Source organism: Pterocles gutturalis, unplaced genomic scaffold, assembly GCF_000699245.1.
Source record: "Pterocles gutturalis isolate BGI_N339 unplaced genomic scaffold, ASM69924v1 scaffold9943, whole genome shotgun sequence".
NCBI lineage: Eukaryota > Metazoa > Chordata > Aves > Pterocliformes > Pteroclidae > Pterocles > Pterocles gutturalis.
In genome coordinates, this window is record NW_010118139.1 from 6,943 (window position 1) to 22,675 (window position 15,733).

At 44.3% G+C, this 15,733-nt stretch overlaps 1 non-coding gene across 1 annotated transcript; it reads right to left on the reverse strand.

Moving 5' to 3' along the window:
• Nucleotides 1-7,290: 7,290 nt before the first annotated feature.
• TRNAF-GAA lies at nt 7,291-7,363 on the reverse strand. The gene has a single exon. It is a non-coding gene; the product is annotated as a tRNA-Phe (tRNA).
• Nucleotides 7,364-15,733: the final 8,370 nt, after the last annotated feature.

A 15,733-nucleotide genomic window follows, 5' to 3' on the forward strand; every position in this document is an offset into this window, starting at 1 on the left:
AAAAAACGAAACAAAACGGTTCTTAACCTAGAAACTTCAGTTAAATATTTAAGGCTAGAGGTGATGATCTGAGACCTTAAAGCCTAAAAAACTTTGGGCTGAAAAAACCCAGCATCCCCAGTAGCTTTGCAAGCCTCCTAGCCCTGGCTTTATGCTTTATTTACAGATGCTTTTCTTCTTTTTGATGGCTCCAACACTGTGGAACTTGTACAGCAAATTCGTAGCCACGATAAAGTATGAACTCGACTTTTGCAAGCTCTTGGGTTGGCACTGTAGCTGCAAAACTAGCTTCCCTCAAGCAACAGGCAGCCCAGCACACCTGTGGCCACCCATCAAGGTCTTTAATGGGGTGACTTGAAAATCAGCAGGCGACTGTACTGCCTCTCACTCGGTCTGAGGAAAGCAAAGCTGCCACCTTTTTCTATGCTAATTTTATGGTTTTCATTTCTTCTCCTCCTCCATATACTTCTCTCTCTCTCTCCCTCTCTCTTGCTCCTTCTGCGGAGGTGCCAAAGCCTCTTCTGTCAATTTGTGAGAACTTCTGCTTGAAAACTAGAGCAGATAATCACCCACGTATCCAGGCTGGAATGAAAATATCGGAGGCAGAAACACTGACTCAAAATGAGTCGAGGAGTTTCCCCGTGTTAAGGTGAAAGAAATGAGAGCCCGGAATCAACCCCACCAAAATCCCTGGGGGATGAGAAACCTGTCCAGCACCTTCTCATTATGGCCAGTAAACTGCCTCATTAGGAAAATATTTTTGCATTTCTTTCTGCTGTTCTACTTATTTAAAATTTTATCTGTTTTCTGCTTTCCTGGGGCTTGCAATCTTCCCAGCTCTGTTTTTTTTTTTCTTTTTTTTTTTTTTTTCCTTTCTGAAAAAAAAACACCTCAGCACAGCAGGCTTTCTTCTAGACATTTCCAATTGCTTGTAATGAGGGATTATAGGACATAGTTGAATTTCCGCAGATCAACACAAAAGAGAAGTTTCCAACTCATGCAGCACAAGCTTAAAAAGATGATCTAAGTGTAGTTTAAAGCTTTATAAAAGATCTAGCAATTAAAAACACTCCAGTACTGGATTCTTGTAATTTTTTACATTATCTGCCCTCCTGAATTTGCAGAGCTTTGCTGAGGGTGTTTTCTGTGTTGCAGATGTTTATTGGGAACCAAAGTGAAAGCCACCTACCCTTCTGCATGGACTACTGAACGCTTCCCAATCTGTCAGCTCCTGGGTGAACCCAAAGGCAGACAGAAGAGTATTCAGCCTTGTCCCCAGACTCAACCCCACCCTTGGCAGGGAAGTTAAAATCTCCGTATCTCATATGTGACAGCAGGAGTTTCACAATCCTCTTTCTCTGGGCTTTTTTGGAACACAATTTGCATATTTAAATAGCCTACTTCCACTTGTAATGAACACAGCTTCGTGTTTGCTCCTTTTCCTCCACTAGCACCCTGCAGTCACAAATAAAACCAAGCTCTGTTATTCAAACTGAAAATAAAGGATAACCCGTTGCCCCAAAAGTTAACAGCTCAAATAAAAAACTAAATTGCAATTAATTAATCAGCAATAGATATTAAAGCCAAGACCTTTAAATGTATTTTGACTGTCTATCTACTTTAGTACCTCTGAGGAACTGAGCTGGGGCACAAAAAATATTTTGTTATTCTCCAGTTTCAGTGTTTAGTGTTCAGGGCAAGCCTTGGACAGTTGCTACATCTGAAAGAGGAATTTTTTGTCTTTTCCCTTTTTTAGTGTTTTTTATTTTTTTTCACGACAAATGATCAATGGTGATTTAAGGACACTGTTTAGATAGAGAGAAGAAATCCTAGCTCTAAGTTTTCCAGGGGCTTGTCAGGTGACCTGAATGGAAGGACTGCACTGATCCTCATATCTGCCATCCGAAGACCAACTCTGTGTAAGTCATGTGCAACATCATGTTCACCAGGTGAAGTAGGACCTCGTGCCTTTCAAAATCCAAGCAGCTCCCGCTGCAAAAAGCAGACAGGGATGGATTTGCAGCTTCAAGCACAGTTTTTGGAAAAGCTGACTATTTAGCTGAGCTCTTAGGAATGGCTGAACTCCCCTATGGATTGGGAAGGGTTAGCTCCCAGGTCATGGACTTCTGCCCAAAGCTCCTTGGGGCAGAACTTCTCTTCAGCTCCTCAGCAGTAAAGACCTTGGTTACCCCAGGCTCCCTCTGAAGTCAAAGGGAGTAATTTAGACCAGATATAAGGAAAAATTTCTTTACTGTGAGAGTGGTCAGACACTGGAACAGGTTACCCAGGGAAGTTGTGGATGCCCCAACCCTGGATGTTATCAAGGCCGGGCTGGATGAGGCTTTGAGCAACCTGGTTGAGTGGGAGGTGTCCCTGCCCATGGCAGGGCGTTGGAACTCGATGATCTTTAAGGTCTCTTCCAACCCAAACCATTCTATGATTCTATGAATTGGTGCCTTAGAGGTTAATTCAGACTTTGCCTTACAAGACATTAGAGCCAACCCCACCAGCTCAGATGGGATGAGAAAGGGCAGGGCTGAACTTCCGCAGACCAAATCTGCTGTCAAAGGGTCGCGATGGCAGCTCCTGTCACTCACTGATGCAAGGACCGAGGGATGCGTCTCTTAATGCAGGCACGGATGGTCTTCATCACGGTCTGGACTCTACCCAGGTGCACAAAAGCGTGTGTTACCTTTACGACCGCATACAAGCTGTGTGTTTACGTCACAGTGCTGCTCCACCTCCAAGAGCTCTGCACTGCAGCACGAACCAAGCCTTAATGTCTTTATGCCTGGAGTAGTAATTGCTCCCATGGTATGCAAATAATAATCCTTTCTTTTTCCCCATCTTATAGCTGCCATGTAATTTAGAAAATTAATCTTCAGGGCTGGCAATATCTTTTATTGTCTGTGTGTGCTGTCTGACTCTGCCTCCATTACAGCTAGCTCTCTCCATGAGATCTTGGAAAGCTTTACAAAGGACTCTGGAGTATTTCCTTAATTTTCTGATGCAGGAAATTGAGGCACGAATAAAAGAATTGCCTTCTCCTCAAGCTAGCCATTGTCAGAGCAAGGGACAAAGCAGACATGCAGTACAATTAACTCAACAAATACAGTAGGTCCTACAAGAACATAGAAAGAAAGCAATAGCAGAAGCACAACATGGGAATGCAAACTATCACAACAACAATCAGCAAAATAGAGAAAATGATTCTGGAAACATGCCTGCCTGACCTTCTCATCAGGGCAGCTGTATTGATGCTGCAGCAATGACTTTCAGTCTGCAAATCAGAGGTCTGGGGGGTCTTCTGTCTGATCTCATAAAACAGAACTAAGCAAGCACTGCATATGTCACCTGGTGTGACCTGCACTCAGTGGGAACTTTCCCAGGTGTATTAACAGCCCCAGTCACGCTCCTACAGTGACCAAATACAATAATAGAATCATAGAACGGTTTGGGTTGGAAGGGACCTTCAAGATCATCTAGGTCCAACCCCCCTGCTATGGGCAGGGACACCTCCCACTAGCCCAGGTTGCTCAAAGCCTCATCCAGCCTGGCCTTGAACACCTCCAGGCATGGGGCATCCACGGTTTCTCTGTGCAACCACACGCCTTGCAGGGCTTTGGAATTTTTTTTCTGTTTATTTTTTTTTCTTTTTTCCTAAAGGAAAAGGTTTTAAGCTCCTGCTGAGGATTTCCCGTATATTTAGCTGGCTGATCTTTCAGTGCAGAATCTCACATCTCAGCAGCAGTGAGATACAGCTGTAGTCTGTGCAGTCAGGGTGGATGCATACGGACTGATCCATGCCAGTGCTCTTGGTTGGAAAGATGGAGTGACAGGTGTCGCAAAGATGCAGCAAATTGGGACTTTAGGCATTAAGAGGCAGAAATCACTAGGAAAAAAAAAAAAAAAGCAGAAAATCAGAACTGAAGGACACTGGTAGAGCTGTGAGCATTTGTGGGGGAGAGCTGAGCAGGGGCTCAGGAAAAGACAGTCATCGGGGTCCGACAAGCACTGATTGATCAGTGTGGGAGCTCCGGTGCCAAAGGGACCTGAAGAGTGGTGAGAGGAGGCAGCTGAGTGTGGGCGGGTGGGATGAAGGTGCTGGCAGGGCAGCCTCCCTGGTGCTTCCTGCCGCCCACCACTGTTATTCATCCTGCACCTTCCCTCTGTGAGCAAGCACCACGGGGTCTTTTTTAACCCTTCCTTGAGGCACACAGAGGGAAACTTGGCAACTTTTGTCACTGAGGCTTGAGCTGAAGCTGTTTCAGCCTGGAGGGGACCAGGTTGTTGGGAGAAGGAGAAGGCAAATAAATGGCTCTCATTATTTCTGACATCATTGTGCTTTGGTCTGTGGGGATTTCATTATATTCTGCAATGTGAATATGACGGCCTGATTGCTAGGATCAGTGAGAGTCTTGCCTTTGCCTTCCCACAGCTGTGGATTAGGCTTCAATATAATTTGATTGCAGCAACCTCCTTGTGCTGGACTGCAGCTGTGTTAGGGGTGAACAGGTCCCTGACACCTCCATGAGAACAACGGTGCTGGCTCATGCCATGCATCCCCCAACACTGTCCAGTGAGGAGTAAGAACAGGGAAAGTGCGCATGATATCCCCCCCCCCGGCCCCCGCAAATCTATTCTGTCCCCCAAAATCTCTCTCACTATTTGACAGTTTTCAGCTCAGAGACTTTCCGCATCTGACTGTGGTTTATCAGTTCAGCAACCTATAATAAAGCTCTACTTCAAATTCTTATCTTCATTGTGGCAGTTCCTAGACCACCTGAGATAAGGGTGCCTGTGACCCATCAAGGAGAGAGGAGATGGGAAACACCAAGTCTTGTGCAGGGAGAGTTGTAGTGCCAAAAGCAAATGTAAATGGTTTGTCCTGCACGATGGGACTAAGAATGTCTGGTAGGGCACATCTGTCATGGTGTTAAAACCTGTTCTTCCCCTCTGCCTCAGCAGAAATAGATTCATTGTGTCCAAACAACCTCTTGGGAACGGTTCCTGCCCCCTACGATCACAGAATCTTAGAATCATAGAATGGTTTGGGTTGGAAGGGACCTTAAAGATCATTTCCTTCCACCCCCCCAGCCATGGGCAGGGACACCTCCCACTAGCCCAGGTTGCTCAAAGCCTCATCCAGCCTGGCCTTGAACACCTCCAGGGATGGGGCATCCACAGCTTCTCTGGGAAAACTGGGCCAGTGCCTCACTACCCTCACAGTAAAAAATTTCTTCTTAATATCTAATCTAAATCTATGAACTGTGTCTGGACAATGCTTGGGAAGGCAGGATTTGGCACATTTAAGCAGTGTGGAGGAGCGCTGGGCAGTGCTTAAGCTCAAGCACTGGCCTTATTCAGATTTCCATCACACTTGTTAAACTATGAGTCTAGCACCAGGTCAAAAATGTTGTTTAGCAGGACTGCTTGAAGGCTAAGCCTGTGTCACGCCACTGCTCTCTGACTCATGATCTGTGAGCCTGGTGTCTGATTTGCTTCTGCCCTTAGGGTTCAGGGCTGTATTTCTCCAGTGTGGTAGATGAGGTCAGACCAGTTTAACATAGCCACAATGTGTAAGCTGTTTTTAAACCTGAGGGCAATGCCTGCGATGTACACAACTCCCTGAGATCAGTTTTCATAACAAAATGAGGCCCCAGGCATATGCCCAATTTAGTGTAATTTAATCCTGCACATGGACCATGCCAGGGATATGACCTACCCTCATCCAATTTGGGCACCAGGAAGCTCATTCCAAATTTAGATGCAGACATAGACAGGAGGAGTAAAGGCTCAAAGGGAAGGCATATTCTACCTGGTGCATCTTGGGGCCAGAGGATCCTGCCTGAGTACATCAGGTCTGCAAAGGGCAGTGACGGGTGAGCGATGGGTGGGAAATGCATGTTCTGGCCCTACCTATTGGTGGGTGGTCGCTGATGATAGAGGTATGTGTCCAGCAGGACCCATGGTATCTCTTCAAGGCTTAACTAGGTTGTGATGTCATTGGCTTACGCACAAGTTGTTACTCACATCCTGATCAGGGACGTCATCTCCTGGAAGTGCTGCAGGATCTGATAGGGTTACATTCAGAGATTAAAGAGCACCACCAGAATTAAAGGAACAAAGAAGAGGTCTCTGCGATTTTGTGGAGGAGAGACTGGATCAACAAGAGAGTCTGAAGCTGATCTTTGAAAAATCAATACTCAAAGGTTCACCACTTCTCACTTTTTTTCTTTTTTTTTTTTGAGCACTTAGCAATTCAGGTCTTGCCTCTGCTGTTTGCCTGAAGGACTCCACAGATCAGGAATTAGTCAGAAACGGATGGAGAACAAAACACAAAATGTAGCTACATAGCTGTAGAACTCTTTGTGGTGCCCATACATTGAAAACTATCATTTTATAAAGGTCAGTGTAATAGTGGAAAAGGTTCATGAAAGGGTAGAAAGCTTCATCAGAGATCTGGAGCGGTTTCCCTATGAGCAACAGGTAGACACACTGGAACTCTTCAGCCTGGAAAAGACAAATTTTTGGGAGAGAAATTGCTTCAAGGTCACTTGTGATTCAGACTAAAATTAACTCTTTTTGACAGTGTATTTTTCCTTTTCCCAAATCACAGTTTTGTTTTCCTGCATGACCCCATACAACAGTAGGTCAACATCGCTACCTCTTTATGGGGCACTCCATGACATAGGACTAGGAACAAGAAGTTGAAGGTTGAGGGAATAAAAAAATCCCTTTATTTCACCATTTTTGCTGAAGCTCTTGAACTGTAAAACTGTGTACCTCTTTCATAGACTCAGAATGGTTGAGGTTGGAAGGGACCTCTGGAGGTCATCTGGTCCAACTCCCCCACCCAAGCAGGACCACCTACAGCCAGTTGCCCAGGACCATATCCAGGCAGCTTTTGAATATCCACAAGGATGAAGACTGCACAACCTCTCTGGGCAACCTGTGCCAGTGCTCAGTCACCCTTACAATAAAAAAGTTATTTCCTAGTGTCCAGAGGGAACCTCCTGTGTTGCATTTTGTGACCATTGCATCTTGTCCTGAAAAGACCCTGGCTTCATCCTCTTTGTACCCTCCCTTCAGGTATTCATACACATTGACAGGATATCCTCTGATACTTTTCTTCTCCAAGCTGACAAACTCTCTCAGACTTTCTTCATAGGAGAGATGCTCCAGTTCTTTCATAATCTTCCTGGCCCTTTGCTGGAGTCTCTCCAGTAGCTCCATCTGTCTTGTACTGAAGAACCCAGCACTGGACATACGAAAGCTACACACAAAGCCTGCTGAAGCCCGGGATTGAACCAGGGACCTTTAGATCTTCGGTCTAACGCTCTCCCAGCTGAGCTACTTCAGCTGTGCTGTGACACTGATTTTCACAAAATCTCTTGGAACATAATTACCTTTCAGATCTTTATTGTTGACACTGGCTTGGTGGAAACTTGACTGTTGGTTCTATCACTGGACACCAGTGAGAAAAGCCTGACTCCATCTTCTTTACACCTTTCCTTCCGATACTTATATACATTGATGAGATTGCCCTGAGCCTTCTGCTCTCCAAGTGTGTGGCTGAACTACAAAGGGTTTCAGAAGCAATGAGAGAAATGCACAGAGTGAGTTTCATCAGAAAGTGCTACACACAGGTTGCCCTAAAATCCTTCTTCTTCCCTAGTTTGAGAAGTCTTTAATCTACAGATGGCTAGGAGCTGGGAGAACACAGCAGGGATGCTGTTCTATGATTTCCTTTTTGACATTGTTGTTGTTTCCCCTGTGTTCACTACTGTCCCAACCTCCCTTCTTACTCTGCTGTGCAGAAGTGGTGCCCCTATAAATAAAACAGCCAGGGACTAGTGATGTCCAGAGTTAGAAAACCCCTCAAGCCTTTGGGATTTGGGTGAAGTTTGACCTACCGATTGTCCTGCAGGCAACTGAACCATACCTTTCATCTCAGATACAATCCCACTGCAAGGACTCAATTCAAGTTGCCTAAATATATATATTCAGTACTATCTGTGACACTTTAAGCAATCTCAGCTGTCCCACAACTCCTCCTACAGAGTACTGTAGGCTTTCTTCATGACCCATCTCACATCTTCCAGCCCTTTGACAATGGCTTGAATGCTCCTGAGCCTCTTAAAAAGCACCAGGCACCTAGGAATATAAAATGTGCCCTCCTAGGACAGATCAATGGTCCAGCTAGTCCAGCTCTCTGTCTCTGAAAATGGCACAGAGAGATGCTCTGTAGGAGATTATGTGAGTGTGGTTGCAGTTCATTCTCCTTGAGCCATATTCAAGAAGCTGGAAGGAACATCTCTACCTGGTCGTTCAGTATCTGTCTCTGGATCTACCACCAATGCTTAAGCCTATGTTTAAACACCTGGGTCAAACATCAACTGTCAGTCACCAATAAGGTGAAAAATTATCCAAGACTGTTGAACGAGAATGGATTTGGTTGATAAATGCACTAGATAGGAATAATTCTTACAGACACATTTTCAGTGGTGACATCCCTCCAAGCAGATTTTCTCAGAGGTTGGACTAAGATGTCACTTCACAGAGACTACATCATCTATGCCCTGTTGGCTGTAAGTGAATGGGTGACAAGACAACCATCTGCAGGTTTCTCCCTAGGAAGGGAAGATCTGCCAGGTCAGCTTGTGTGGAAGCCTGGCTCACCCATGTCTTAGCTCTGCCCTTCCAGCTGTCCCGTTTTTTGCTTCACCAGCTTTCTCCTTGTCAAGGAAAGTGACTGCGGAAACCAAAGCAGTTCTGTAGCTTTCCTCAGACAGGAAGAACTGTGGAATTTGACAACCCACTCTGCCTTGCTGGAAATACTGAAGCTTCAGCTGGGTACAAAAATCCTACTGAAAGATGAGATGCACCGCCACTTTCCAAATGGTAGCAGCACTGGTGGAAACGATTAAGTGAAGTTTCTGATAAAGAACCAGTCTTGAAGGAAGTGTTACACTGCAGTTAAATTAGAAATCTGAGAAGATGACTTGCTGGGAAGTTGGCTTATTCAGATGGTAAAACATTACAGCTAAAACTCTGTAAGCAGATTTGTCAGAAGGAAGACTTATGTTGCCAATTTAACATGCCGGATGGAAGAAGTTGGAAGCTTAGACTTTCCTTCACTGAAGAGGGAGAAATTAAATCAGTCCTTCTGGCTTCTTTCAGACCTAGGGGAGTGAATGAAGTGGAAGGAGGCATGAAGTTGGGATGATTGCTCTAGCTGCCTTGTGAGCAGGTCAAAATTTCTGCTTTTTGCAGATGCTGCTCTTTTTTGAGACAGAGTTGTGGATACCTCTCCCTACCACACACATGTCCAGCTCAGCGTTGCACTGTGCAAATGCAGAGATTTGTGAAAATTTCTTTGACAGATACCCACCGTGGTCTCCTGCTGGAAAAATACACTGTCCCTGTGACACTTATTTCCCTCAGTGAGACTGTCCCTCTTTCCATCTCTGTCCCAACTTTGAACCCCTATGCCAGAAACTTTCCAATAGGTAGCCTTGTACTTCACCTTTGATTTCCTTCTGGTAGTTTCCTCCGGTCATTTTTGTGTCCTTTGCACCAGGGGGTCTGTAGAGTGTAGGTTCCCCATACCCAAAGTTGCCTGTTGTCCTCTCTCACCTGTCCTCATTCCCCCCACCAAATCTCATGTTTCATTTACATCTTGAATACTGTCTGCTTTGGTTTGGTGTCCTCATCCCAGGAAGGATGTGAAAAAAAAAAAAACCTAACCAATGGAAAGGGGTAATAAAGTCACTTCCAGACAGGGAATGTCTGGGTAAACCTTGTTTATTCAAGCTTGAAAAAGAAAAGTTAAAAGAAAGAATATTATAGGATCTAGAGAGAAGTCACTAGGAGTTGATTGATTATTATGTCTTCTGATGAAGGGTTATCAGTTGAAATGAGCAAGTGCCAAGCTCAGAACAAAGAAAAAAAGTTTCTTCACAAAATATCTGGTTATCTGTGCAACTCGCTGCTGTAAGATATTACAGATCCCTGAAGTGTACAGACAATCCAAAAGGTGACTAAGCAGTTTAATGGAAGAAAAAAGACTCCAAGAAAAGTAAGCAAATATGAAAATACCTGCTTTGGTTGTTAGCCACAAATCTCTGGAATTAGGAGTGTATCTGGTGATGTAAAACTATGTTTTTATTTTCCTGTTATTATTCTCTTTTGTAGGTATTAACTCACGGAAAATGTTGCAGACTGGGGTTTGAGCTACATGTTCTTTTGTACATCTTCTCTGTCACCTCCAATACTCATGCCCTGGCTTCTCAAGACATCAGGTGTCAGCCTGTTAAACCATGTTGGCACAATGGGCAGAGACATGCTGGAGGTGTCATTTTATGTCATCAACCAACTGTTTGAGCTACCACTCCCACACAGGTGTTTGAGGCTTTCGCCATGTCAATAGATGACAGGAGATCCCTCTGTCCCCACGTTCCCTCCTCCTGTTCTTCCAATTTTCCTATCACTCAAAGCTGATCTGCCTGTGGGTTTTTTGTTTGTTTGTTTGTTTGTTTGCTTCTTTTGTTTTGTTTTGTTTTGTTTTTAATTGTCATCTGGCATCAGCCAGATCCAGCTGTCAAAGTTATTGCATTACAGTCATGCAGAAGGCTCCCACTGAATGCTCATCCCAACAGCTGATGTGCTTGGCCATGTCAAGAGGCATGAAGCTAACCTTTGTGAGCCAGCATCGGTTTATCACCCCTTTCTGGGTGCACTCTTTTTTTTTTTTTTTTTAATGGGAGTCAATTCATTGACCAGATGTAGGTGCAGTGAGCTGACCTTTTCTACCCAGCTCAGCACATCAGATTTCTCATAAATCTTAATTTTCATTGCAGTCTGCCTGGCATCAAACTATGCCATTGATGGGGTTTTGTCCTATTTCTCCACTCTTAATCCAGCTATCTGCACCAGGGGAGTGACAGACAACCGCAGGGTCAAGATGCTTTTGCTTTTAACATACGGACTTGGCTCTGATGTGCCGAATAAAGCACACGTTCCTCCTTTAGTTTTCTTGATTTTTTTTCTGTCTCATTACACTGAGTGGGCTTCTGGTTTATTTGAGAAGCATTTTTAGTAATTATCTCTATTTTGCTGTCGCTATTTTCTCTTCTTTGTCTTTTTCCAGACTTTTCTGAAAATGATCTCATTAAAAACATGGAACTCCTGTTTCTGAAAAAGGCTCCTTGAGGTTTGCAAAGGTCTCCCAGCAGGAAGGTTGCTTGTCTCCATTTTCCCTGCAGTTCAACAGACCCCCAAGTGAGCCTATTAGCAAAAATGGACTGCTTGAAAAAATTCTACAAAATATCTAACAGCAGCAGCAGTAGGTCTGAGATGTAAGGCTCCAATAGGCAAGAAACTATGTTTGTAAACCTCAAGTTTGATGGCAGTTTAATATGTTAGTGAAAGAATGAGACAATGGCACAAGGGGGACTGTGGGTGCTTGCTACCTACTGCAAAAGCTGTAAGGGGATGTAAAAAAGAGGATGGAATTTGGGGCTTGAGATAACTCCGTTGTTATTCTGGGGAGATAAATGCATCTTTCAAAAACAGAGTCAGTGAAGCCTGTCTGCCGAACTATGCCTGTCTGTGCTTGTTTTGGCTGGGACAGAGTTAATTTTGTTTGTAGTAGCTAGCATGGGGCTATGTTTTGGATTTGATAATCTTGATGATACAGGAATGTTTTAGTTACTGCTGAGCAGTACTTACACACAGTCAAGGCCTTTTCTGCTTCTCACCACACCGGCAAGGAGGCTGGGGGTGCACAAGGAGCTGGGAGGAGACACAGCTGGGACAGATGACCCCAGCTGACCAAAGGGATATCCCATACCTCATGATGTCATGCTCACAATATAAAGATGGTGGAAGAAGGAGGAAGGGGGGGGGACATTCAGAGTGATGTCATTCATTTTCTCAAGTAACCATTAGCTGTGATGGAGTCCTGCTTTCAAGGAGATGGCTGAACACCTTCATGCTGATGGGGAGCAGTGAATGATTTCCTTGTTTTGCTTGTGTGCGCAGATTTTCCTTTATCTATTAAACTGTCTTTATCTCAACCCACAAGTTTTCTCACTTTTAATCCTTCAATTTTCTCCCCCATCCCATCAGGAGGAGAGAGCAAGTGGCTGTGTGGTGTTTCTTGCAGGCTGGGGTTAAACCACAACATAGTCACACACCCCTTTCCTTGTCCCTCCTTAAGTCTGATGTCTAAAAGATGTTGAGATTTTTAGCTCACCCTAAGGGTCAGTAGGGGTTAGCATCACTAGGGGTTCTTTAAAATTTTCATTTACGATTTTGCTCTTAAGAGTCCGGGCTATGGATAAAAAGACTGCTGTCCTTGTGCGCAGTATCCCCATGCTTGAAGAATGTAACTTGGATGGAGGGATTGCAGCTGTGGTCCTGCTCCTGCCTAAGAGAAGTTATCTGGATTGGGGTGAAAATTTGTGATCTGCCCTGTAGTGAAACACTCACATACTCACTGACAGGGAGACACAGCAAGAACAACCCCCAGCTCTGATATTTAACTTCTCCTTCAAGTCTGAATCACTCTTTTCCGAGAAAACTAGGTTTCAGTTTTTGCTTTAGTGACTGTTACACAAAGAGAGAGACCTGAGATATATTTCACTCAGAGTGATGGGGCAATTTGGAAAAGCAGAAGTCTGTGTTCATCAAATTCTTGTTTCCAGTCAGACAAAAGAAGGCATTTGAGGCAGAACTTTCTTAGCATTGTGAGAGTGCTACTGTGCAAAAAAGAGAGGGCAATGGCCATCTCCTTGGTTGTGTCATGCATGGAGCCAGGCTGACCAAACAGCAGAATGTCTAGTCTGAGTTTTTTCTTGGAGGTAAGCACTGAGAGACACAAATCTCAGACTAAATTTGTTTTGTGCCAATTATTGAATATTGCAATCCTGCAGTTTTGCTCAGCATACAAGTTCTATTGCTTTTCCCAGGCTTAATAACATGTGCAGGTCCTACTCTGCCTCCACAAACTCACAACGCACTACGCTTTCCCCAGCTCTCTCTTTCAGAGATGGATCGCCCACTGCCATTTCAACCCATCAAAACTTCATTTTCAGAAGGATAAACCAAATGCACTCAGGAATCACTTTTTTAATAACTGTCAGTAGACCAGAGCAATAAAATCAGTCCTAAGAAGGAAGAAAAACAGCACCAAGAAAACCCTTGCAAAAATAGCAGGTGCATTAAAGTGTGTAGGGGTATGTAAGTATATTTGTAAGATAATAATACACAAACCAGGTGGCACACTACCTCATTAGCAATCCACTTGCCAAACAAGCTTTGGTAAGATTCCATGGGAGGTTTCCCAGAAACTCATAAAATTAGTAGTAAACAACCCTTTCTTCAGGGTTGTGAAATATTTTCTCACTCTGCCTAGCATCCCAACTCCCTTCTGAAGTTTTTCTCTGTTTTGCAAAACATTCAGAAGTTACTGGGAGGAAAATTAAGGAACAAAATAAGGGAATAAGATCAGCATAGGCAGAATCCGAGGTAATTGACTTCACATTGAAAAGTGTAAGAATAATTATTTGGACAGTGATGGTGTCTTGATGTATAAATGGGTTTATTACTTAACTCTGGTGATTCATGCTGTCAGGCACAGGGATGAGACAGCTGCCAGATTTGATTCTGGGAATGAGTTTTCTCTCGCAGAACAGATTGTCAGGGAATTTGCAATTCTGGGAGGTCAATAAAAAGGGCCAGAGATTGTTACAATGAACATGTGGACAGGCAGGGGGAACATCTCAGAGCACAACAGCACCATCATGTTCCTATCTCACGGTTTGAAGCACAGCACAAAAATCAGTGCAGAATCCTGTAGCCCTTTCTCCCACACCTCCAGTAGACCTGTAATCCGCACAGGGATGACTGGTGGAGTAGGTGAGTAAGAATACTCTCCTGATTCCTATGGATGAACAATGGAGCAATGGGCCTTTTCATATTTTTCACATCATCTCTTTCATCCATGTTTCTAAATAAAGCTTAACTGAAGCTGCATGAATCTTAGCTGTTGGGTGTTTGGGGTAAGTGTTTTTTTTTCCTTTTGTTTTTAAAGAGTATCTAAAGAATGTGTTCCAGCTGCCTGGAAGGAAAGAGCCAGAAAGAAAAAGAGAACAAAGGAGAACAGTGGAGATACTTAATTGAGATAATTTTATCTGTTCTAAATGCCACAGGCAAGCTGCACAAATATTTGGACAGAGGAGATGAGGAAGGAAGAAGGAAAAAGTTCTGTGCTAGTCCTTCAGTCCCCAAATTAAGGGGAAGAAGGTGTCCTTTTAGAGCTTGAGCAAGACCCAACCTGGCAGCTCCTGGGTAATTGCTTTTTGAGCCTCCATGGTCTCCTCTGCACTCTACCAGGCCACAACTCAAACTCATTCAGACATAACAATGTCTGATAGGGAAATCCTCTGTTTATGGGGCTGAGCAAAGAAATAAGGCACTCTTGAAGTGAGTGAACAGGGGTGACCAGCCTGGATGATACAAGGTCAGATCCCTTCTTGGTCTGGACCTTTGTGTCTTGAATGAACACCCGATGAGGCATTTCTGGGTCAGAACAAGACTTAGTTGCTCCTTGTGGGATCCCTATGCTCTGTGTGCAACTGAATGCACACAAGCAGGGAGATGGCCCAAAGATTGCCCAAAGAAGCTGCGGATGCCCTGTCCCTGGAGGTGTTCAAGGCCAGGCTGGATGAAGCTTTGAGAAACCTGGTCTAGTGGAAGGTGTCCCTGCCCATGGCAGAGGGGTTGGAACTCCGTGATCTTGAAGGTCCCTTCCAACTCAAACCATTCTATGATTTTATTATTCTATGGTGTTAGCTCTCCCTGTGAGATATGGGACGCTCAGCCTGGGTTATGTATTCTAAGATTTAAGACTGGCAGGTCTATACCTTGGTCTGGCTTGATGGATGCTTGAGCAGTTATCTAAAATGGTAAAGCTCTTGCAGAGGATGGCTAGTTAGCTATGTGGAGGTGGCAGCTCTTCAGTTGTGAAGAAATCACAATTTATGTCCTACTTTAAACAGAGCTGTTTTGAACATGGTTTTCTGCAACTCCTGGGAAGGACACCCTACCCCATGACTATTCTGGGCAATGACAGCCTGCTTGTTAATAATGTGAGTGATAAACATGATTTTAAGACACCCAAACCCAACCTAGAGCTTTGGGTAGAGGCTGATGCCCAGTCAGCTTCCTGCGTGACATGGGGGCACCCTGATGAGATGGCATTGCCCTCGCAAGACTTGACACAGCAGACAAATGGTGCTTTTCACATCCATCACATGTAAAACTTGGGAAGGGAGTTGGAGGATCTTAGCAAGCAGTGGATGGGAAGGAGAGGTCTGCATGTGCTCACTGTGGGGGTCATAAAACTCTAAATCTGAGGGTTTCCCCCTCCTTCACAAATTCTCTAAACATCATAGAATAGTTTGAGTTGGAAGGGATCATGGAGGTCATCTAGTCCAAACCCCCCTGCAGTAAGCAGGGACATCTTCCACTACAGCAGGTTGCCCAGAGCCCCGTCCAACCTGACCTTGAATGTTTCCAGGGACGTGGCATCTACCACCTCCCTGTGCAACCTGTTCCAGTGTTTCACCACCCTAAGCATAAAATATTTCTTCCTTAAAGAAGGAATAAAAATTAAAAAAAATTAAAATAAAATATTTCTTCCCCTTTCACTTCAGAGAGCCTTCCT